General features: G+C 40.6%; 1 protein-coding gene across 4 annotated transcripts in view; it reads right to left on the bottom strand.

Moving 5' to 3' along the window:
* The window catches only part of PRMT8 (protein arginine methyltransferase 8), a 112,913-nt gene that overhangs the window by 39,007 nt on the left and 51,973 nt on the right, over positions 1 to 21,933 (bottom strand). The window contains exon 1 of one of the 4 annotated variants that reach the window (XM_073000958.2): positions 14,083 to 14,298. The exons of the other annotated variants lie outside the window; for them this stretch is intronic. The gene's annotated coding sequence lies outside the window, so the exon portion shown is untranslated. Of the gene's footprint in view, positions 1 to 14,082; positions 14,299 to 21,933 lie in introns of those variants that run through there. 4 annotated transcript variants of the gene reach the window in all.

Here is a 21,933-nt window from a genome sequence, read left to right on the forward strand (position 1 = left end):
AAGGGCAATGGAAGGTAGCTGCACATGATTATATCCTGACCCCATGCCTAATCAGAAATTATTTGGATAGGCATGTAGGAGGGGGTGCTTATAAGTACTGAACCTTTCCCAGAATAAAATTGAGCTTTTGTTGTTGTTTAGTCATTTAGTCATGTCTGATTCTTCGTGACCCCATGGACCAGAGCACGCCAGGGCCTCTTGTCTTCTCAGGCCCTCCTGTCTTCCTAGCTCAAAAATTGAGCTGGGAAGCTGTAACTGCCACACTATTCTACATATTCCCCCAGGAAGTCAATGCAATTGCAAAATCTGTCCTGCAGCTTCTTAAGTCCCTGCAAATAAAATTCTTCCGACTGCTGGTGTAACCACTTATTTGCAACATTAGTTACCTCCAGAACACTCCCAAATCGTTGTCCCTTTAGGTGTTTTTTGAGTTTGGGGAACAGATAATAGAAGGAGCCAGGTTGGGAGATTAGGGTGGATGGGGCATCACTTATAAGCCTAAGGATGTCAGTTTTGTCATTGTTTCACCTGTAGTGTGTGATGAAGTGTTGCCATGCAACAGGATGACACCTTTGGAGAGCTTTCATCAACATTTTTCCTTGATGTTTTGCCTCAACTTCGTCAATAAAGCACAGTAATATTTTGCATTGATGGTTGAACCCTGTTGGAGGTAGTTCACCGGCAGAACTCCCTTCTTATCCCCCCAAAAAACTGTTGCCATTTGCTTCTGCACCAACCTTTGCATTCGGAACTTCTTTGGCCTGGGAGACCCACTGTGCCTCCATTCCTTAGACTGTTCCTTTGTCTCGGAATCATAACAGTAGGTCCATGTCTCATCGCCAGTTACCAGTTTGCCCAGGAAATCTGACTCATTTCTTGCAAAATGTTCCAAAACAGCCACCGATGACTCCATACATTTCCTCTTTTGTACAGTTGTCAAAAGTTTGGGGATCCATTTTGCTGCCAGCTTTCTCATTTCCAAGTTGTTGTGGATAATGGCACCAACTCTCTCACGTGATAGTCTCAGATATATAGCAATACTTTTAGCTGATATTCGACGGTCCTCCATGATCATGTCATGGATGGCTTTCACATTTGCAGGCACAGAGACAGAAACATGCCTTCCACTGTGTTTCTCAGGTTCAACACTGAAATGGCCAGTTTTAAAATTGACAACCCAACGTTTAACTGTTGCATATGAAGGGCCACTGTCACCCATAGTTTGTGACATTTCATCATGGATCTGTTTTGCACCTTTCCCTTGGAGAAACAGGTCCTATAATTATGGTCCTATGCTCTTCCACATTGAACTTTTCTGGAGGTACTGCCATGTTCACTTTAGACCTGAACATGAAAGATAAGTTAAAATCATAGGTAGCTGATTTTTGCACCATTGAATACAGACAAATTGGCCAATACACCCTGCAATGTATAGCTTTTTAGCTCAAGTTTTTTTCTGGGAAAGGCTTATCAGCACGCCCTCATAAAGAATGTGTGTATGGCTATTTGATCTCAGAGGCAAATTCAACCCTTGGTGCAACATGAGACAGGAAATTAGGAGGAACCTCCTGATGAAAATGCTCTCATCCAAATAATTATCAAGAATGTGATTGGTCAACTAAGCAGACAGAGGGAGATGGTCATCTATACGCTTTTAAGGAGCAAACTAATGAAGCTAATTACTTTACACATGACAGTTTTAAGAACGGCAAAAAACAAAATAAGTTAAAAGGATGTTTCTGCTGTAGTAAAATTGCTCATATTTTGAAAGACTTTTCTGTTCCCAAGTATAATTTAAACAGAAATACATATTTTAAGTCTGAACCACAAAGAAAAAGGCAAGATATATGTAAACAAAGATAGAAATAAACCAAAAGACTTTAACAGAGAAAACCAAAATAGAAAAGGTTTTGTATGATATAAGTTGAACACAGTAGGAGAGAAATATCAAAGTATAGAGTTGTGCTACAAGAGACTAGGACATAGTAAAAAAACAGTATTGAATTTAGAGATACAGAATCTTGCCACAGGCATAAAAATAAAAGAGCATGACAAAATGGATAGATGTACGCTCTGTATTAAAGAGAAAGGAGTAAGACCTACATTTAAAAGTAGCAATATACAAAGAAGGAACAAAGTGCTTGATTTAATACACAGTGTGCTGCATGGACATTCCTTCAATGGGAGGAAACAAATATATTCTAAATTTTGTGGATGATTATTCAATACACTATTTATTAAAAGAGAAAAGCCTAACTTATGAGATGTTTAAAAATTATGGGGCAATGGTCAATAATCAATTTGAGAGCAAACCAAAGGCAATATTAACAGCCAATGGTGGTGAATATAATTCACAGTAAATGAAAAAATGTATTAAAGAGCAAGGAATGGTACATATGAAAACATTTGCTTACACTCCTGAACAAAATGGGGTAGCATAGAGAAAAAAATAAGATATATTTTAGAAATGACAAGGTGCATGTTGGCAGATGCTGAATTGCCAAATAAATTATGGAGTAAAACTGTGATGACAGCAACTTATATTCAAAATAGACTTCCAACTAAACCTAATAGCAAAATAGCTTATGAAATTTGGCATGGTAAAGTTCCTTCAGTGTGTGATTTACGAGTTTTTGGAAATGAAGCTTATGATTGTATACCCAAACAGAAAAAGCATAAGTTAGATTCCACAGCTGAACAAATCATATTGACTACTGCAATGCTCTCTGTATGGAGCTTCTTTTGGGACTGACCCAGAGACTACAGTGGGTCCAGAATGCAGCAGTCAGACTGGTGGTCAGTGCGAGAAAATTTGATTGCATCATTCAAGTTTTGGCCAGTCTCCACTGGTTACCTGTTGTGTCCTGGATCAAGTTCAAGGTTTTTGGCATTTGGGGACTGAATTACCTGTTGGAGCATGTTTTCCTAGTCATCTGCCCAACCCACCAGATCAAAGGTCAGGCTCCTCTGGCTAGCCACCTCAAGAGAAGCCTGAAGGACATCTACCAGAGGTAGAGCCTTTTCTATGGTGGCACCAAGACTACGTAACCAGCTCCCAGTTCTGCCCCCCTCCCTGTATTTTTTAGTAGACCGTTGAAAACACTTTTTTACAGAGGCTTTCCAATCTGGCCCCGGGTGAGCGTTTTGCCTCCAGTTCCATTTATCTGTTATATTGGTGGCACTGGTTCTTTTTAAAATGCTCTTGCCACATTATTGCTTTTTGTGTTATATTTTAGTGTTCTGTTATGTAGTTTTGTTTTTAATCCTTTATAACAGGGATTCCCCACCCCTGGTCTGCTGCCCAGTACCAGTCTATGGGCTTGAGAGGACCAGTAGGAGAAAACATATCTCCCCCCTGCACGCACAGACACATGCACACCCATCCCACATAAACATGCTCCCCCACGCACAGATGCACTCCCCCCCATGACAGACACCCTGCCTCCCCCACTAACCCAGTCCATGGTGTCCAAGAGGTTGGAGACTGCTGTATAAACCACCCATAATATAGCTTTGGTACTAATGGGGTGGTATATAAATTGCAGTAATAAATAAATAAATAAATAAATAAATAAATAAATAAATAAATAAATAAATAAATAAATAAATAAATAAATAAATAAATAAATAAATAAATAAATAAATAAATTGAGTACGAGCAAAACAGTAAAAGGCTTCAGAGTGATGAATCTGAAAACTGGAGAAATCAGTATTAAACATTTAATTTGTTTTGATGAGCTAAAGAAAATAGATAAAAGAAGAACTATACTAGTTTATGCTGATGAGAAAGATCAGTACAACACATCACTCATAGATATAAATGCACTAATATGTTCAAAGTCTGAATCAGGCAGAGGTGTGGACAGTGATGAAACATGAAGTACAGGCAGCAACAGGAAGGGAAAGAGATGGAGCTGTCAACCATGTTAATGATTTGGAAAGGCCTCTGGAGCCACAAGAGTTTCCAGAATCATATGTCAGATGCTCATCTCAACCTAATAGACCTAATATCAGCAAAGCTCCACTTGGAAGGAAATTGCTTAGCATTACAAAGCCAAGAGGTGCTGAAAAGGAAGAGAACACTTTGTCAGAGGTAAAGCCCCCTCCTAGAGTTTCTACACCAGGTACTACTGTGAAGCCTTTGAATGACAGTGCAAGCGATTCAGATTCAAAATCTATGTGAAAAGCTTAAAAGAAACAAGAGAGGAGAAACAGTGCTTAAAACAAAAGCAAGGGAGGAAGCCTCAAGAGGAACAAATGACTGTGCCACTTGTTGGGGTCAGAATGGCAGAGTCAGCAGCTCCAGTGACTACAAATCCAGAATCTCCATTAACTTCTGTGAAAACTCAACCAGTTTCAAAGAGACTATTGGTGAGATCCCAGGAAGCAGTGTGAGAGAATTTGAGATCAGAGGAGTTGAGAGTTTCATCTCAGCCTATGAAATGAAATGAAAAGGTAAAGCTCCTGATCATTTGTCCTACCTTGTAAGATTGTCGTTCATGAGTAAACCAGCCTGGAAAGATAAAAGAACTGTATATGCAGCAAGCACCAGATTTCCTCAACCCAGGGTTTGTTTGCAGGTTAGAGAGAAGACTATGTGGACTGGAATGTGCACAGAGAGTACAGGACGAATAACAACAAACAATGTTGATTTTTAAAAGTCTTCAACAAGATGTTGGGGACAGATGTCTTTTCAGAGGAAGAAGAGATGAATGTTTTATATCTATCTATCTATCTATCTATCTATCTATCTATCTATCTATCTATCTATCTATCTATCTGTCTGTCTGTCTGTCTGTCTGTCTGTCTGTCTGTCTGTCTGTCTGTCTGTCTGTCTGTCTGTCTGTCTGTCTATGCACAGTGATATAACTAATAGTAAGAATAGTAGGTTGGAATGGTTTGGAACTTAAATGTGCATATAAATTTGCCATACCAATTCAAACTAATTTTATTAAAGCTACAGGTGTAGAAGGAGATGCATTAGAGGTAAAGGTAAAATGGACAGAAATATATTTGTAATGAATTGATGAATAATATTAAATATAGAACTAGAGTAAGTTAACTAAAAATATTGAGGGAAAGTATAATTTTTTGTGTGAATTGATAGAAAAATGTGTATTTTGGTAAGTATGTGTATAGATGTTTGAGAACCAATTGGTAACGATATATGAAGGATATTAGAGGTATGAAATGTATTTTACTATGTGCTCTGGTGTTCTTTGCTCCTTACTGAGAACCATTTGGAGGCTCTCAATGGAGCAATGATTTTAAAGGTGTCGGTATGTGATGGAAACCCTGTCCAATCTGCTTGGTAACAGGGAAACAAGGTGATTGGCTGGGTGGATGCAAGTAGCCAGCCTATCCTTGAAAGCCTGAAGGAGGAGAGGCTGGAATGGAGGAGAGAAAACGTTTTACTGATGAAAGAGGGTGTATTTGAACTGTTGGGTTTCACTGAAGTAAAGCTGAGGCTCAGAACTGTTTCCCAAGTTACTGTTACCTTGTAATAAAGATAATATCGTTTTTAATTCTCAAACTCTTAATGGCTGGGGTCAAGACTTTTAATGGAAAGTTATTTTTAAAAGTGACTAGCCTGGGTTGGAGGCTAGTCACAGAAGCTGAGAACGAGTACTGCTTAAACTCCAGGACTGGAATAAAGAGTACAAAAGATAGTATAGTACAGAGGGTGGCTCCAAGATGGGGCAAAACAAAGAAAACAGAGGTTGGCTCAGGTGCCGATGGTGGTGGTGGGCTCAGGGAAGTTTCTGATCACTTATCTGGACTCAGTCAGGCTGGAGGCCAGGCAAGAGCACTTTCCTGGTGAGGGAGTGCACGGCCCACTTTATCAAGGGTCCAGATTAGCTAATTCAAAGTGAGGTGATTGCATTGCAAACAAGAGGTTATTTTCCATGCTTCTGTAATGACTGAAAAAAATTCCTGTAATCAAATCAATGGAAAGTCTGTAGGCAATGGGATGTGCATGTTGGGGTTTTTAAAACTACAGATTCCATCATCCCCCTTTTCTAGGACTGTGCTGACCTGAAGAGAAGGCCCAGATGCCAGGTTTCATGCCTTGGATAGGCCTGACTTCCTGTTTGTAATGAAGCTGCCCTGATGATAGTTGTGAAGGAATTTAGGCCTATTCAAGGCATGAAGTCTTCCAGCTGGGACTTCTGTCTGGGTGACCATGGTTTAGGTATCTATAAGGTCTGCATCCTGCAGGAGGCACTCCAAGAAAAGAGAATTATGGAGTCTGTAGATCAAACAACTGGAATGCACATCTCTAGTTGCCCCTCTACCCCTTGTTCAGCACCTTGCATCTGACCAGCTGCCTCTGGAGCCAAGCTCCTAGGGTAATGTCAGTGCAATGCATAGCATAAGACACATGTGTCTAGAGAATCAGCCACGGTCTCAGCTCCTTGGTAACCAATCACAAAGGTTTCACTTTTATTGTGTCTGTTCTCTCCCTCTTGATCAGAGGACTTTGGAATGCTAAAGATATAACTATTTACATGAGATGTGTTACAAAAGGCTTTTTGCTCCCGGCTGAAGTGATTTCGCTTGATTTTGTACAGACCATTTGCAATGCCTGGAAAGAGGAGAGACCAACACCTGAGAGAATCTGAGTTCTCTCTCTCTCACACACACACACACACAAACACACACGCGCACACACACACACACACACACACACACACTTGCATCTAAAGATGCAAGAATCTCTAGAGCTGTTGCGTTGCTAGGCACCTGCTGCCTATAACCCAGCAACTGACAATGCAGAAGGTGTCATAATGCCAAAATAAAAATAATGAAGACAAAAATTTTGTGGCACCTTAAAGACTAACTGCTGCATTTTAATAGAAGTTTTCATGCGCAAGTCCACTTCCTCGGACCCCAGAACCTATTTCTGTTTTACATGTTTGTGTGTATTGGGTGGCATAGAGCAATCCTTTCAGAATATTGCTCTATCGTTGTGTATGTATTTGTTATCTGTCCAAATGATGGAGGGGTGCAGCAAGCATATACAGTGGTACCTCGACTTACGAACTTAATCCATATTGGAACGCATTCGTAAGTCGAAATGTTCATGAGTCGAAGCACCATTTCCCATTGAAAATGCATGGGAACAGCATTAATCCGTTCCAGCATTTCAATATATATATATATATTGAATAAACTTGCCACTAAAACAGCATCTCCTGCATCCTATAAATTTGCTCTGTTTATTTTTATTTTTGGTACATATACCAAAAATAAAAATAAACAGAGCAAGTCCCACGCGGGGACTGCAAAAACATAATAATCCAAAAATAAGACAACACAACACAGAAACATAACCCCTGCAGTCCAAACCCACCCTCCAAAACCCACCCAGACATTTTTTAAAAAGGAAAAAGCAGCACCTTAACAGTCCAAAGCCTCCCAGGCTTCCACTGTTCCTGTGACCACCGCCAACAGGAGGCTTGAACCGCATCCAGGGGCGAGTGGCCAAGTGCCCGGCCAGCTCAAGCCTCCCAGTGTTGGGTGACCGCTGACTCCGATCGCAGCAGCGGGAGATCCCTGGGAGATCTCCCAGGGCTTCCCTGCCACCATCGGAGACATCCTGGGGGTCCAATCACAGCAGTGGGGGAGCAATTTTAAATTTCCCACCCTTTTCCGCCGCTGCAGTCGGACCCCCAGGAGGTCTCCCAGGGCTTCCCCGCTGCCATCGGACACCTCCTGGGGGTCTGATTGTGGTGGCGGAAAAGGGTGGGAAATTTAAAATTGCTCTCCCGCCACCACAATCGGACCCCCAGGAGGTCTCTGATGGTGACGGGGAAGCCCCGGGAGCCCTCCCGGCCCCCCCCATCGTAGACCTCTTGGGGGTCCCTTTTCCTAACCGTTGGGGCGAAAGAACAGCCTTTTTGCCACCAACTGTTTGAATAGAATGAAAAAAAGGCAGGGGAAATTTGAATTTCCCGCCCTTTTCCCCTGCCTTTTTTCATTCACAAGTCTAGGCTCTGTTTGCAAGTCGAAGCAACATTTTGCGAACATAGCTGTTAGTAACTCGAAATGTTCACAAGTGGAGATGTTCGGAAGTCGAGGTTCCGCTGTAAATACTGCAAGTGTGCTGTTCCATGATTCATGATTATTGGCAGTGCTATTCAGGGAACAATTTCAGGAATTGCTACTGCCCTGTTAATTAGTAATGCTTTTGTTTTCTTCTCAGCATATATGGAAACCAGATTCAGATACTGGACGCGAAGCAGGGTAACAAGGTGTAGTGCAAGAGCGGAGAGTTTGTGTTCCTGCCCTCTGGATATTGCTGGATTGCATGTGTCATCCATCACCCCTTACTATTGGGAATGTTGGCTAAGGCTGATGGGAGCAGTTGTTACTGTTTTGAATTCATTATATTTAATTCATTATAGTGGTGCTTATTGCAGAGAAGGATCAATAATTTAATGGCATAAACAAATGTAACAACTAATCATTAAGTAAATACTATGCCTAAGAGGCCACCAGCTGGACAATTTTCCCTTCAGTTTTTATCTGACATGCTGATTCCTCTGGTTTCTAACCAAAAGGCTGGGATGGGGTGAGGTTGATTCATTCCAACCTAGCATGGAACAAGAGAGATGGAGACATGTGTGCCAGCATGCCCCTACCTTTACTCAGTCTTTGTACAAAATCAGAGTGCAGGAGATGCTGTTTTAGTGGCTGTAGTTGCAAGACTTAAATTCTGGAAAAGCATGAATTCCAAATTTTGTGCACATCTGATGTTCCCTGTATTTCTACACTGGGGCATAGGAGCTGCTGTTTTAGCTCTGAACAAGGGTTAAGGTTCCTGTGGTGGACAGCTCACATGTCCCTCCTGTCTGTCAGGTATAGAGCTCTGGACTAGGAGCCTATGATAGGACAGGAGGGGTGGAACCAATGGAACCAGGGGAGGAAAAAAAAAGACAGTTTGGGACAGTTAGGGCAGTTGGGGAGTTAGAGAGAAGGAGAGATAGAGATATATAGAGGGATTGAAAGCATTAAGATAGACAGTTAGGTTAGGATTAGGACAAGGATTTGGAAAGTTGGTGTATTTGAGAACTGAAGGAATAAAAAGTAATAAGAAATAAAATAAACTGTCTGAATATTGTAACACCGTGATTAAAGTGAATTCTATATAAGTAAAGTCCAAAGCACGTTAAATGAATAATACAAGACCATCCTTGATTTTCCTTATGTGATTTACCTATTAACCTATAAACATTGTTATATTTGACAGCATTGATCCAGTATTCATATTTGGTACAGCGAGGAGAATATCCTCTGGTGGCAGCATAAAAAGGAAGAAAAGAAAAAGTCATGCCCAAAGGCAAACCTGGGTGTTAGGGAAAACAAACAGGGGAACTGGGAGTGTGCGACATAAAGTGGTGGGTTAGCGGTGCGATTCAAAGTGAAAGAAATCCAGAAAGCCAAAGTAAAGAGAAATTTTCTGATTCTGGGGATTCGAAGTGAAAGAAATCCAGTAAGCCAAAGTAAAGAAAATTTTCTGATTCTAGGATTCAAAGTGGTGAATGCCAGAGAGCCAAAGGAAAAGAACTTCTCTGAGTCTGAGAAACCTGTTTGTCCATAGTCAAGGTGAAGGAGTGGGAACCCTAGAGCTTGGTGAATAGCTGGGAAGGGACTCCAGATCACAGACTTTTGGAAAGGCTAAGGCAGGGAAAAGACTCTGAGGAGGTTTCTATGGTTTAAAAGTTTACCTCACGCTTAGAATGTAAGGACCATGGGGGCTAGCTTTAAATCCCAAAGCTCTGAGAAAGGGAGCACTGAGGGGACAAAAGTGGAAGCCAAGGTCTATAGGAATATCTGAGGTGAATAAAAAGAAAAAGGCTTACAAGAAAAGAAATATTTGTGGGGAAAAAACTGGGTGTCTGGAAACTAAAAGAAACAGTATCTCAGGCACAAGGAACAGTGAGGCTAGGTGCCTAAAGTAACAAAATAGCAAACCATGGCTGTCAGGGGAAAGCTACAAAGTATCAATCTCTCTAGCACAGAAAAGAAAAAAAAGTACTGTACAGTGGTACCCCGCATAGCGACGATAATCCGTTCTGAAAAAATCGTCACTATCTGGATTTGTCGCTACGCAGGACTAAAAAACCCATAGGAACGCATTAAAACACGTTTAATGTGTTCCTATGGGGGAAAAACTCACCGCTATGCAGAAATCCTCCATACGGCCTCCATTTTCGCTGCCCAGTATGCGAGGGAAACCGCACGAAAATGCTGTGGGCGGCCATCTTTTCCTGGTGGCCATTTTGGAACCACCGGTCAGCTGTTTTTAAAACATCGCAATGCAGTTTTTGGCCATTGAGAACATCGCAATGCGATTGCTTTTGCGATCACAAAAAATGTGTCGCTATGCGGATTCATCGTTAAACGGGGCGCTCGCTATGCGGGTCACCACTGTACTTTTAAAACAGAGGCTTGCCTGTCTGCTTCTGTGAGAAAACAACCAACCAACTTGTCCAAAGAAAAACAAATAAACATGCCTTCAAAGAGAGGGAAAAAGCTAGCTATAGAGATATCGGAGGTTCAAAGTTTACCTCATGAATTTCTGACCAAGAGGGCCAGGAAGATGATGACTCAAGAGAATAAACTGGATTAACCTCCCTAGAGTTTCAAAAGCGGAAATTGGAACAGGAATTCCAGTTAAGGCAAAAAGAGCTAGATTTTGAAAGAGAAAGCGAAAAAGCCAGAGCTGAGGCTGAGGCCAGAGAAAAAGAGATGGAATAGCAATTAAAAATGAAACAATTGGAATTAACACCCCTAAACTATAATAACAATAATTCAAATCTTGAGGGAAATCTATCAAAAGTGGACTTGAAGAAATTCCCTCAATTTAGAAAGGGGGATAGTCCTGAGGCATTCTGCATTTCTTTTGATCGAGCATGCTGGGATTTTAACATAAAAAATAGAAGAAAAAATGATTATTTTAAGATTTCAAATAAGCTTGCCACCATCCTAACTAGACCTGCAACAGCAGTGGCCACGTCATCAATTTATTATTATTTGCTCTGATAGTTCACAAGCCTGGGCTGGAACCATCTCTTATTAGCACTGCCTGGACATTGTGAATGCATTAATGGCCTGTTCAGGTTCTTTTAAGACAACCTGCATAGTAACAGGGTTACTAAATAAAACAACTTCCTCTGTTGCAGCAGTATGTTGTTTATTCTGGAGCAGGAAGGGCAAACCAGTCCTCACTGCCAATATACGCAAAATATTTCTGATTAAGAATTCTCCACTCTTGATTCTCTAACTGATCTTTGTATGCAGCAATTCTACTTGCAGTGGATCAGGGTTACCAGCTTGAATATTCACATCAAACCTGAAACAACCATTGCTTTTGAAGGAAGATTTAACAGTGTACACTTAGATGGGGATAGAAAGAAGAGAAATATGATGCACATTGGTGAATAAGTGAGATTCCATGCGTCTTCCCAATGTTTAAACATATTTCTGTATTTTAAAATATTTATTTTATTCTGCATGAAAATCATAGAAATCATTTTAAAAAGAAAGAAGATTCAGAAGGATATTTAGACATAAAGTAAACGGAATTCACACTGTGAAAAAACAGAAGAAAAAACAAAACAAAAAAATGAGGTGATGGAGCAAATGCTTCTGCATAAATTTCAAGAAGAGATGAGCAAATGTCCAAACATAAATGGGTGTGACGTTGATAGCATTCACGATCCTGAAAGTGTCCAAATATTCCCTAGCCAACCATTTTGTTATGGATTTTGTTGTTCATCTGGAAAAAAGAGTCAGATGAGGAAGGCAACTTAAAAGCCCTAAAAAGGACGTAGTTTAAGGAGTCAAGAGTGATCAGTAGTGGCAAGCCGCATATCGTACTCAGTAAATTGCATGGTGCATTTTATACCTAGGAATTTATTTAATGAAATAATTAATACCAATCTAGTGGATTTATTTTCTGTGCCAATACTAATCCCTCCTTTCTAACATTAACAAATTTATTTTCAGACCTAATGTCCCAAGCTCTGGATGGCGATTACAAGCCAATAACATCTGGAGGGCTACAGGCTGCACATCCCTGATGTGCCAGGACTGTTTGACTGAGCTATAAGATGTTTCATATGCTTTATTATATCACATGTGGTCTCAGGGTGGGTCACAGTAATCCAATACAACAGGTGTGATTTAAAAATACAAACATGAAGACCCAAAGACCAGCTGAAAAACAAAATCTTTGAGGTGACTGGGTGAGCCACCTAAACTCAGAGCAAAGAGATTTTCAAGATCAGAGATGAAAACACTCTCTGATGAGATTTGTGTTTGTTTTTTTCAAAATCTCCGGAGGCATCCTCTGGGAGACTGCATGACTGACCTTAAATCTGGTGTTGCTTTGACTACAGTTATTTTACTAGATCGTCTTTTCTATAAGCAGACTTTTAAAAATGAACATGTCATATTTAATATCAAAGTGAATTAAAAATTAAAAGAAATCAAATTAAAATCTATTCAATGGTTTCTATACAGCAGTTTTTTCTAAGCATATTTCTTCAGAGGGCTTTGTGATGTAGGAGTTACAATTTACAAAAATGCAAATTTGAGCTATATTATTGAAAAGAGTGGCCTTCCATCTAATTTGATCTTAAACCTAATTTTCAGATAGTTCACTATTTCAAATAGTTCACTATTGTGAAAAGCATTCATGATCTAACTCAAACAGGAATGTAATAACAGAGTGTATATTGACAACAATGTTACAAATATGTCCTTGTTGCATAAATAGTTTTAAAAATCAAAGCTGAGCTGTAATCACAAAATCTAGTGATTATGCTGGAAACATAATATCAATTACTTGGCGTATTATAAAAGCATTAGAAAATGACTGTATCAGCATCTGCTGTTCATCTCCTGATTTTATAAAGTGCTTTGAGAAATAGTCATGTTCCTGACAAATAAACATAAATTACTCCACCTAACATGTTTCTCTTTCAATTTTGTTAAAACTTGTGCAAAATTATAAATGTGAAACAGATGAAATTCGAAGTTTGGGTTTTGAATGTAAAGCTTTCCCTCAAAATAGTAGTTTCACCTTTATGTGAGTATGTATCAAATATGAAATTGTGAATTTGATATCACTTTATTTCAGCTATCCATTGGGGCAAAATATAAAATGTTCCTATATAGCTGCTATGTACACTCACATAAATGTTTTCTGGATGTGTTTTCCCTTTCTGGCTACAGCTTCCTTAGCCATATCATAAAGTATTCTAGAAATATTCAAAATCAACAGGAATGTCTAGGTTGAGAGCGGGGGTGTGAAGGAAGGAGGCTTGAAAAGCCCAGTATTAAATATGATATTGGTAATGCTCCTTTTACTCCTTCATTTGTCAAGGATCCTGCTGAAATCAAATACTAATGGCTGTCAAATATAGTTACCAAACACTCAGTATATAATCAGATATTCAGAGATTGCTTGGTACACACCTAACATCAGAAGTACCTTTAAAAACAAAGCATCCTTCTCCCTAAACCAGCAATATAGGACTGGGTGGGATGAGGAGGCTAAATCCTCACTGGTAGCATTTGCCTCACCTACCAGCCACATGTGCACTCCACCCAAAGAGCAATTCGGGAGCTAATGTACCCCACTTCCACTCTGAAAACATTGTTCATCCTGAACTCAAATGTATCCTGGCTCCATTCATTTTTCAATTAAGGAGAGCTTTTCCAGCTTGTGAGAGGTTCCAGATGTTTCAGGTAAGTCCTCCAAGTTCCCACCTGAGATGCCTACCTTACTTGAAACTATTTGGACCTGACACCTCTCATACTGTATTTAGGGGCAGTCCAAGTAATCTCCAAGGTAAAGGTATTCACTTTGGATTTGTGCTTCATCCAAGATTTTGACATAATCTGTTACAAATCCTCAGTCCCCAAATCATGCATCCAACGCAGATTTTTTAAAAAAACTTAATTTGTTTCATTAATCATTATTCAGCTCAAGAATCTTACTAGTGATGACTAAACAGTAGCAAGTCAAAAAACATTTTAATTTGTCACATTAGATAGTGTGTTACTCACAGAGCTTGGAAGGTTACCACTGAAAAGAAACTCAGTAGCCAGAATCCAGTTCTGCCTTCATAAAGTTATGCCTTCATAAATGTGCTGGGTGTTCCACTCAGGCAACAAGGACTGTGCAATGTTGTTCTCCTTTGTGCAATGGCAGCTGCATAGGTATGCAGCTGGATTCCAGCCATTATGTAGCTCATTATTTCTTGGCAGCCCCCTTGTGGCTTTTGTTGCACTAACTGCACAAATGATTCAGACACACTGCACCATCTTATGAATAGGCCAGAGAAAATTAGGAAAATATTCTCTGATTCCCACTAGTGAACCAGTACAAGTATGACATTGCTCCTTGCAAACATTTATGAAAACATGAAAGATGAAACAAAAAATATTGCTTTTGGCATATAGGACTAATAAAAAACTTGCACAAATCTTGAAAAAAATTGTCAGAATGTGCCTAAAATGCCTTTAAATGTCCCTTAAAAGAAACCTTTTGAGAATAATTACAATTGATATTTGCAAACAACATAGGTGTTATTCATTATACCTAAACAAAACACTGTATATTTGCACTACTTATCTTAATTTTTGCACCACCTGTGAAGGGAGTGTGCTCAGAGCCTGAAGAAATTTCATCCACAAAAACTTGCTATTTGTTTTATTTTTAGTTGTCCAATAGCAGGTATCACATACTTTTGTATTAGGGTAACAGAAATTTCCCTAATCCCCAGTGATAACAAAAGGTTCCCCTTGACATTTACTCAGTCGTGTCTGACTCTAGGGGGTGGTGCTCATCCCTGTTTCCAAGCCGTAGAGCCAGCGTTTGTCCGAAGACAGTTTCCGTTGTCATGTGGCCAGCGTAACTTAGGCACGGAACGCTGTGATAACATAAAGTACCCAACAAAAATAAAGTAAAATAAAATAAAATAATGTCAAAGTAGCATACATAGTTCTGACTAGATAAATTCGTCAGTGTCTTTCACTCTGATTTATAACACCCCTAAATAGTAGCAGCTGAGCTGAATAGCTGAGTGGTTTAGGTGTATGGCTGCAGAGCCAGAAGTTGGGAGTTCAATTCCCCACTGGGCCTCATAGAAGAAGAAGAAAGTCTGTGTAGTCAGGGGCAAGCATCAGAGTCTGAGGGCAACCCCAGAAGAAAAGAATAGTAAACCACTTCTGAGTACTCTGTTTAAGGAAATGGAAGGAAACTGGGAATTGTAGTCATGCAAAAATGGAGTCTGTTAGGTTCTGTGTAAGATGAATTTAAAAGAGATGTTTTTCAGAAGCTTGTTATGCAGAGTTGTTTGTCAAAGTCACAAGGTTGGACAGTCCAGAGAGAAGAGATGCAACAAAAACCACTAACTGGGAGAAGATAAGACACCTGGAGCTTGGATCATGAGAACTTTGGGTGGTGATAAAAGTATTCTGAATTACGCCTACTTGGACTTAATTGGGTGTCAGCTTGAAAGTATAATGAAGAAGGAGGTCCTAAAGAGTTGTAAAATGAGAGGGTTTGGGTATATAGAATGAACTGTCCATGAATGCTGTGGAATGTGAGACAGCGAGGCTTCTTTTTCTTTTAAAGAAGAAGAGGGGAATCGCCCAGCTTCTAGATGCCAACATGTGGGACATAGAGCAAAGATGATTACCTAGCTGTTTTTAATTTAATTAGAAATTGTAATTTTATTTCAACATTGTAATAGTCTGGAGTTTCCCAATGCTTATGCTTTAAAGCTACAGCTGTATTCTAATGAAACTTTATTTTCTTAATAAAACAAATATAATTCTTCAACAAGGATCTAGTCTTTTGCTACAGCAGGACTATATCTAAATCCAGTGTGGATGAAAGAAAGTTAATAGTTGCTACTGTAAGTTAAAAGGTCCTACTGTCCTACTTGGCAAGGCTGTTGCGCATTCTAAGGAAACACAAAGCCTGTGTCTTATTGCTTTGGAAGCAAATCAAAGGTAACTGTTAAGGTTCAGGCTTGTCTATGGGGCTTACTACACACTTCTGAGGCCTAGAGGACCTATCTCAGGAAATAAAGGTGGTAGCTTTGCGCCCAGAGGGACTCCCTGGCTGGGATCATTGTCTCTTTAGAGAGACAGGATCATTAAACTCTCTACCTGGATAAGCCTGGAAATAAATCGGAATTGACTTAACGCCACTCAGTTATTGTATTATTAAATAATAGCAAGGTTTAAGTCCGTGCTGGTTCTGCTGGGGGCGGTTCCTTAGAGGCCATGGGAAAGAGGACAGGAGGCTGTACTTTAGGTTTAACAGAATCTGTTTTATTCAAGAACAAACTCAACTCGACAGGCTCGAAAGGGTCCATCAGGCTCAGTTCGGGTAATAACTTAGAACTTCTAACTCTTTCAACTTGTTCTGGTTCTTTTCGCTTCACTGGGGGGATGGCCCAAAGTGCTCCCGGTCCGTCATAGGCCGTATCAGAGTAGTTCGGACCACACAAACGGTTCCGCAGCAAGGGTGTCTCGCCCAGTCCCCCTCCCGCTGACTCTGGAGTAAAGAGGGACTGGGACAGATCACCCTCCTCCCCCCCACACTTATTGCGCGGATAAACCACCACAGTCCATTCTAATGGATCCGATTCTTGTCCGCGCGTGAGAAAATCTGGGGGCTCAGGGAGTAGTCCTCCACTTACTTGCAGATTAGGAAACTCTTGGCCCATGCTCCATTCTGTCTGTACCAATCCATCTTTTCTGTCAACTGGCTCACTCTTCACTACTCTCAAACTTTCCGTCTTTTTGTCCTCCTTTATATCCTCCCACACAATCAAATCAAGCTCCTCCCCCTTCTCATCAGCCAGGCACACTGAACTTCTCGGTTATCCTGCTCCACCTCTATTAATATCCCTTCTATGCATTCTCCACCTCCTTCCGCTCCTTTGACCGCGGAGGACGGCTCACTCCCTTTCTCTCCTTCACACAAGGGCAGACGGATCAACCCTACAACATGTGGGCTGCAACCACACAAGAACTGAAGCACATGCCAACTGAGTGATTCAAATAAGAGGAACGGAATAATGATCTACTGTACCTGCTTGGGGTTGCTCGGTGCATTGTGCTGGCATAGGATGTGACAATGTGTAATCTGGAGGAGGGCAACATCCAAGGTTTTTGTTCTTTTACTCTGTTTCCTTATTATTGCTCTGGATTGCTTGATTCTGAATTCTGTTTCTTTTAAGTTTCTGCTTTTATTTACAAAATAGTGAAAAATAGATGAATCAAATGAAACCCACCAAGTTAATTCTAAAACAACTGCATATAGATATGAATGGGAGTCCCATTTGGGGTTCCCATTAGCACTCATTTGTGCCAGGATGGATGTCTTTGGTATTAAGAGGCTGGATGTCTTTGCTATTATTTATTTATTTATTTATTTATTTATTTATTTATTTATTTATTTATTTATTTATTTAACCCATCTGATCAGTGGTCACTCTGGGTGGTTCACAACACAATAAAACATAGACATCACATAATTTGCTAGGGCTGGTACTGGTGATTACCCTGGAGCAAAACTGCCCCCCCACAGCAGTTGTGTTTCCCTTTTTATTTGCTCATAAGGCATACAACATGTCTGCAGTCCAGAGCATTGCTCAGTATTTCTCAGAATGCCTGCCCAAAACAATGCATCATTGGGGAATAGAGCAGCAACTGCCAGAAACAGCTACAGAAACTTTTTTCATAGAAGTTTTGTCAGTAGAGACCTGATTACAATCTGTCAGGGATCCCTTAGCTGTGGATTTCCTGCATCAACAGGGAACTGGACGAGGTGATCTTTCAGGTGCCTTCCAATTCTACAGTCTTATAATTGTATGAACTGAGCTTTTACCACTTGTGAGGATATGGGTTTTGTAGTACTTATTTCCCAGGACTTGCAGGTCTTCATCGTGCCTAGAGACAGTTTATTCTTCTGAAGATAAGACAAGGTCGTTTCTCAGGACTGATAACCCAAACATTCATTACTAATGGCATACCAGCCTGGGATGAGAGAAGGAGCTGTGGAATCACAGGTGTATCACAGGTCCGCATAGTCAAAGCAATGGTTTTTCCAGTAGCGATGTATGGAAGTGAGAGCTGGACCATAAAGAAGGCTGACCACTGAAGAATTGACGCTTTTGAATTGTGGTGTGCTAGGACCCAAGTACACAGCTAAGAGTTTTTAAGCTCAAATAAGTGAGTAATTGGGAATGTAGGGTCAGAAGCTTGCCCATAGTTGCCCACCCATGCACTTACTAGATCTCACCCAGTCTGGGTGGCAAAAGTGGTGGGTACTGAGAACTACAGTTGGCTCCTTCTCCTAGTGGAATGACCTCTCTAAGGAGACACGTTCCTGACACTACAACTCTTGATTTAGACCACAGTCCCCCTGACTGGTACCAAGGGGTATCCAAGTTGTTTCTTTCCAGCAAACTGGTTTTTAAAAATGTCTAAAAATAAGAACAGAAGCAAGTGTATGAGCACAAGAATATGAGCACAAGAAATGAAAATTAAACAAATGTAGTTTTAATGAATAAATAATAAGATAAAAGTAAATAATAATAATAATAATAAAGACAAATGGAGTAACTTGCAAAATTCTTGAACTTCTTTTCTGAATTCTGGTTTAACTAGAAAAAAATACTAAAAGCAATTGTGTGTTTGGAACACAGAGCTCATATCAGTTTTCAGTTTGTTTTTTAAATTCTGGGATCTCGGGACAGATCACAGGGACAAGTGTTCTTGCAGTCTCTAACTGCATATGTCACCACAACAACACCCACAGACACACATCCAGCTCATTTCAGAGACTGAAACAACTGCTCACATTGGAAAAACTCTTCCCAGCTTGAAAAGAGTAGAAGCTCCATTGGGCGGTGGTGGGGGGGCACATTGTAAGTAAAAAGGGCTGGACTGATTTGAATTGCCCTTTGAATCATGTGATCAGTTTTTAAAAATCATATTTACCTGTTTTATACCTACAGCAAATCTTGTGACATTTGACCAAGTAGTTGCAGCATTTGTGAAAAGTTCCCTGCATAAACCCTAATATACAGAAGACTATGCTTTTCCTGCAGCATTGCAATGACTCCTAGGCAACTTTGCTACACTGCCAGAGAGTAGTAGGGCTCTTCCTCTCTTTTTCAAATATGTGGAAGGGAGTGGAATACTGGTGGGAAAATCTCTCTGTTGCTTGTTACATGTGATCCAGAATTCTTCCTGGGGATTCCGAATGAATCCTGGAGGCAGAATTCATCTTCAAACAAAAATCCATTCCCTTTCTCCTGCAGATCTTTCAGTGGCTCTCTTCTGATATCAGAGGGGATGATGTGGCTGGATGAGGAGTAAGATTCTGGTCCCGAAGGATCCAGACTCTCTTGAACTCTCTCTATGCACCCCCATCATGAGAAGATAAGTATAAGAGACTCTGACTGCTTTCAGTAAGTATAACATAGCCTGACATGACATGACATGACATTATCTTTCTTAATGAAATCCATCTAATTAGTTTGAATATTTGGTAATGACAACTAACTGAAAAAAATGAATGATTAATGAAAGTGATTAAATTGAGAGAAGTAGTGTATGACTAATAAATTAATATCTTAATTTAATCCAAATATTAATGAAGTAACAACTTAAATTAATGAATAAATTAACATCTTAAACCATCATCTACTCCCACCTAGACTAGCACCTGCTCGACTAATTCCCCCTCCTTTGGGAGGTGGGGTTAGCAGTTACTATTCTACCTCCTACCCATGGTCACATTTTTAAATTTAATTATTTTTCCCATTTATATTAAGTATTTCCTTTTAGTTATACAGTGGTGCCCCGCATAGCGAGGTTAATCCGTTCCGAATTAACCCTCGCTATGAGGAAACATCGCTAAACGGGACACAAACTTAGTTTAATGCATTCCAATGGTTTCTATACTCACCGTTAAGCGAAGTTTCCTCATAGCGCCGCCATTTTCGCGCCCTCGGTAAGTGAGGGCAGGGCGCAAAATGGTTGCGGCGGCCATTTTGGAGCCGCCGAACAGCTGATTTCCCAGCGTCGCAATGCGAAGATCGGTAAGCGAAACGCTTACCGATCGCCGCAATGCGAGTTTTGGCCATAGAGGCCATCGGTAAGTGATCGCATTAGTGATCTCAAAAAAGAGATCGCTATGCGATTTCGTCGTTATACGGTGCGCTCGTTAAGCGAGGCCACTGTATTTAATTTACTTGACTTGACTTTTCATTTAAATGTAAAATAATTGTTGTTTTATTTATTATTATTTCATATTTAATGACTTCAGTCTTCTATTGCACTTTATTTCTTGTTTACTATTTTATTATTGTACTTGGTTGTTGTTGTTTAGTCGTTAAGTCATGCCCAACTCTTCGTGACCCCATGTATCAGAGCATATGAGGCCCTCCTGTCTTCCACTGCCTCTCAGAGTTGGGTCAAATTCATGTTGGCCACTTCGATGACACTGTCCATCCATCTTGTCCTCTGTCGTCCCCTTATCTTCTTGCCTTCACACTTTCCCAACATCAGGGTCTTTTCCAGGGAGTTTTCTCTTCTCATGAGATGGCCAAAGTATTGGAACCTCAGCTTCAGGATCTGTCCTTCCAGTGAGCACTCAGGGTTGACTTCCTTCAAAATGGGTAGGTTTGATCTCCTTGCAGTCCAGGAGACTCTCAAGAGTCTCCTCCAGCACCACAATTCAAAAGCATCTTCAGTGGTGAGCCTTCTTTATTATTATTTATTATTATCTTTATTATTTTTATTGTACTACTGCACTTTAAATTGCACTTTATACCTAAAGAGTTACTGAAGGCCTGTCATTCAGTGACATGGATATGAATCACATAGTAGCTATCATGTCCAGAAGAATGAGGGGCAGATGTTTGAAGGCTGTTCCCTGTTCTAATCTGTTGCCTGCTGCCAAGCACAAGATAACTTGCTCAGCCAATCCTCCACTATATCCTTGAAGTTGCTTAATGCCAGATCTGCCATAAATAAAGTCCAAGATTTAATTCAAGATGAATCTGAAGAATCTGACCTGGATTAATGAGACCTAAGTGGGTGCCGAGGGTGGTGTGGCCCTTCCTCTTGTCTGTCCACTCAAGTATTCTATCCAACATCAAGATAGACTGGAGGGGTGGGAAAGGGAGTTGCCATTGTTTATAAAAACACCTTGGAGGCTGTCAGGCTCTTTGCTGTGGTGATCCCAGGTCTGGAAGCCCTCCACGTGTCACTGGGGACCAGGAATGGAATTGGGATTGTGTTGGTTGATCATGCTCTCTGTGACCCAGACTATCCTTTCCAGAGCTGGCAAGCTTTGTCTTGGCAGCACTGTTGAGGTCCCACAGACTACTTGTTCTAGGAAACTTCAACATCCATGCTGAGGCTGAGGTCACTGGACCGGCTCTTGAGTTTTTGGAAATCATGGCTTCCTTGGAGATGTCCCAATTTGTCAATGGTCCAACCCATGTGGCAGGTCATACAGTAGACATGGTGTTTTCAACAGGGCAGAGAGAGAGTTACCCAAGAGTGACTGACCTAGTGACAGTCCCTCTGTCATGGTTGGATGGCCACTTGATTAAATGCAGCCTCTCAGAGGCACTACCTTCCCATGGGGAGATGGGACCCATTAAGATGGTCTGCCCTTGCAGGCTATTGGATCCAATTGGATTCTGTCAAAGTATTGTAAATTTTATAGGCCTGAACAGATCCAGACTGTAATATTAATGAACTGCCATGATGATCACCTGTGCAAGTGCTGAGTCACAGTGACTATGAAGAAGAAGAAGCAACATCTGTGGATGATGCAACACCCATAATTGGACAGAAGATTCAGCTCAACTGTATATA

The sequence above is a fragment of the Pogona vitticeps genome, chromosome 5 (genome assembly GCF_051106095.1).
Source record: "Pogona vitticeps strain Pit_001003342236 chromosome 5, PviZW2.1, whole genome shotgun sequence".
Lineage (NCBI taxonomy): Eukaryota > Metazoa > Chordata > Lepidosauria > Squamata > Agamidae > Pogona > Pogona vitticeps.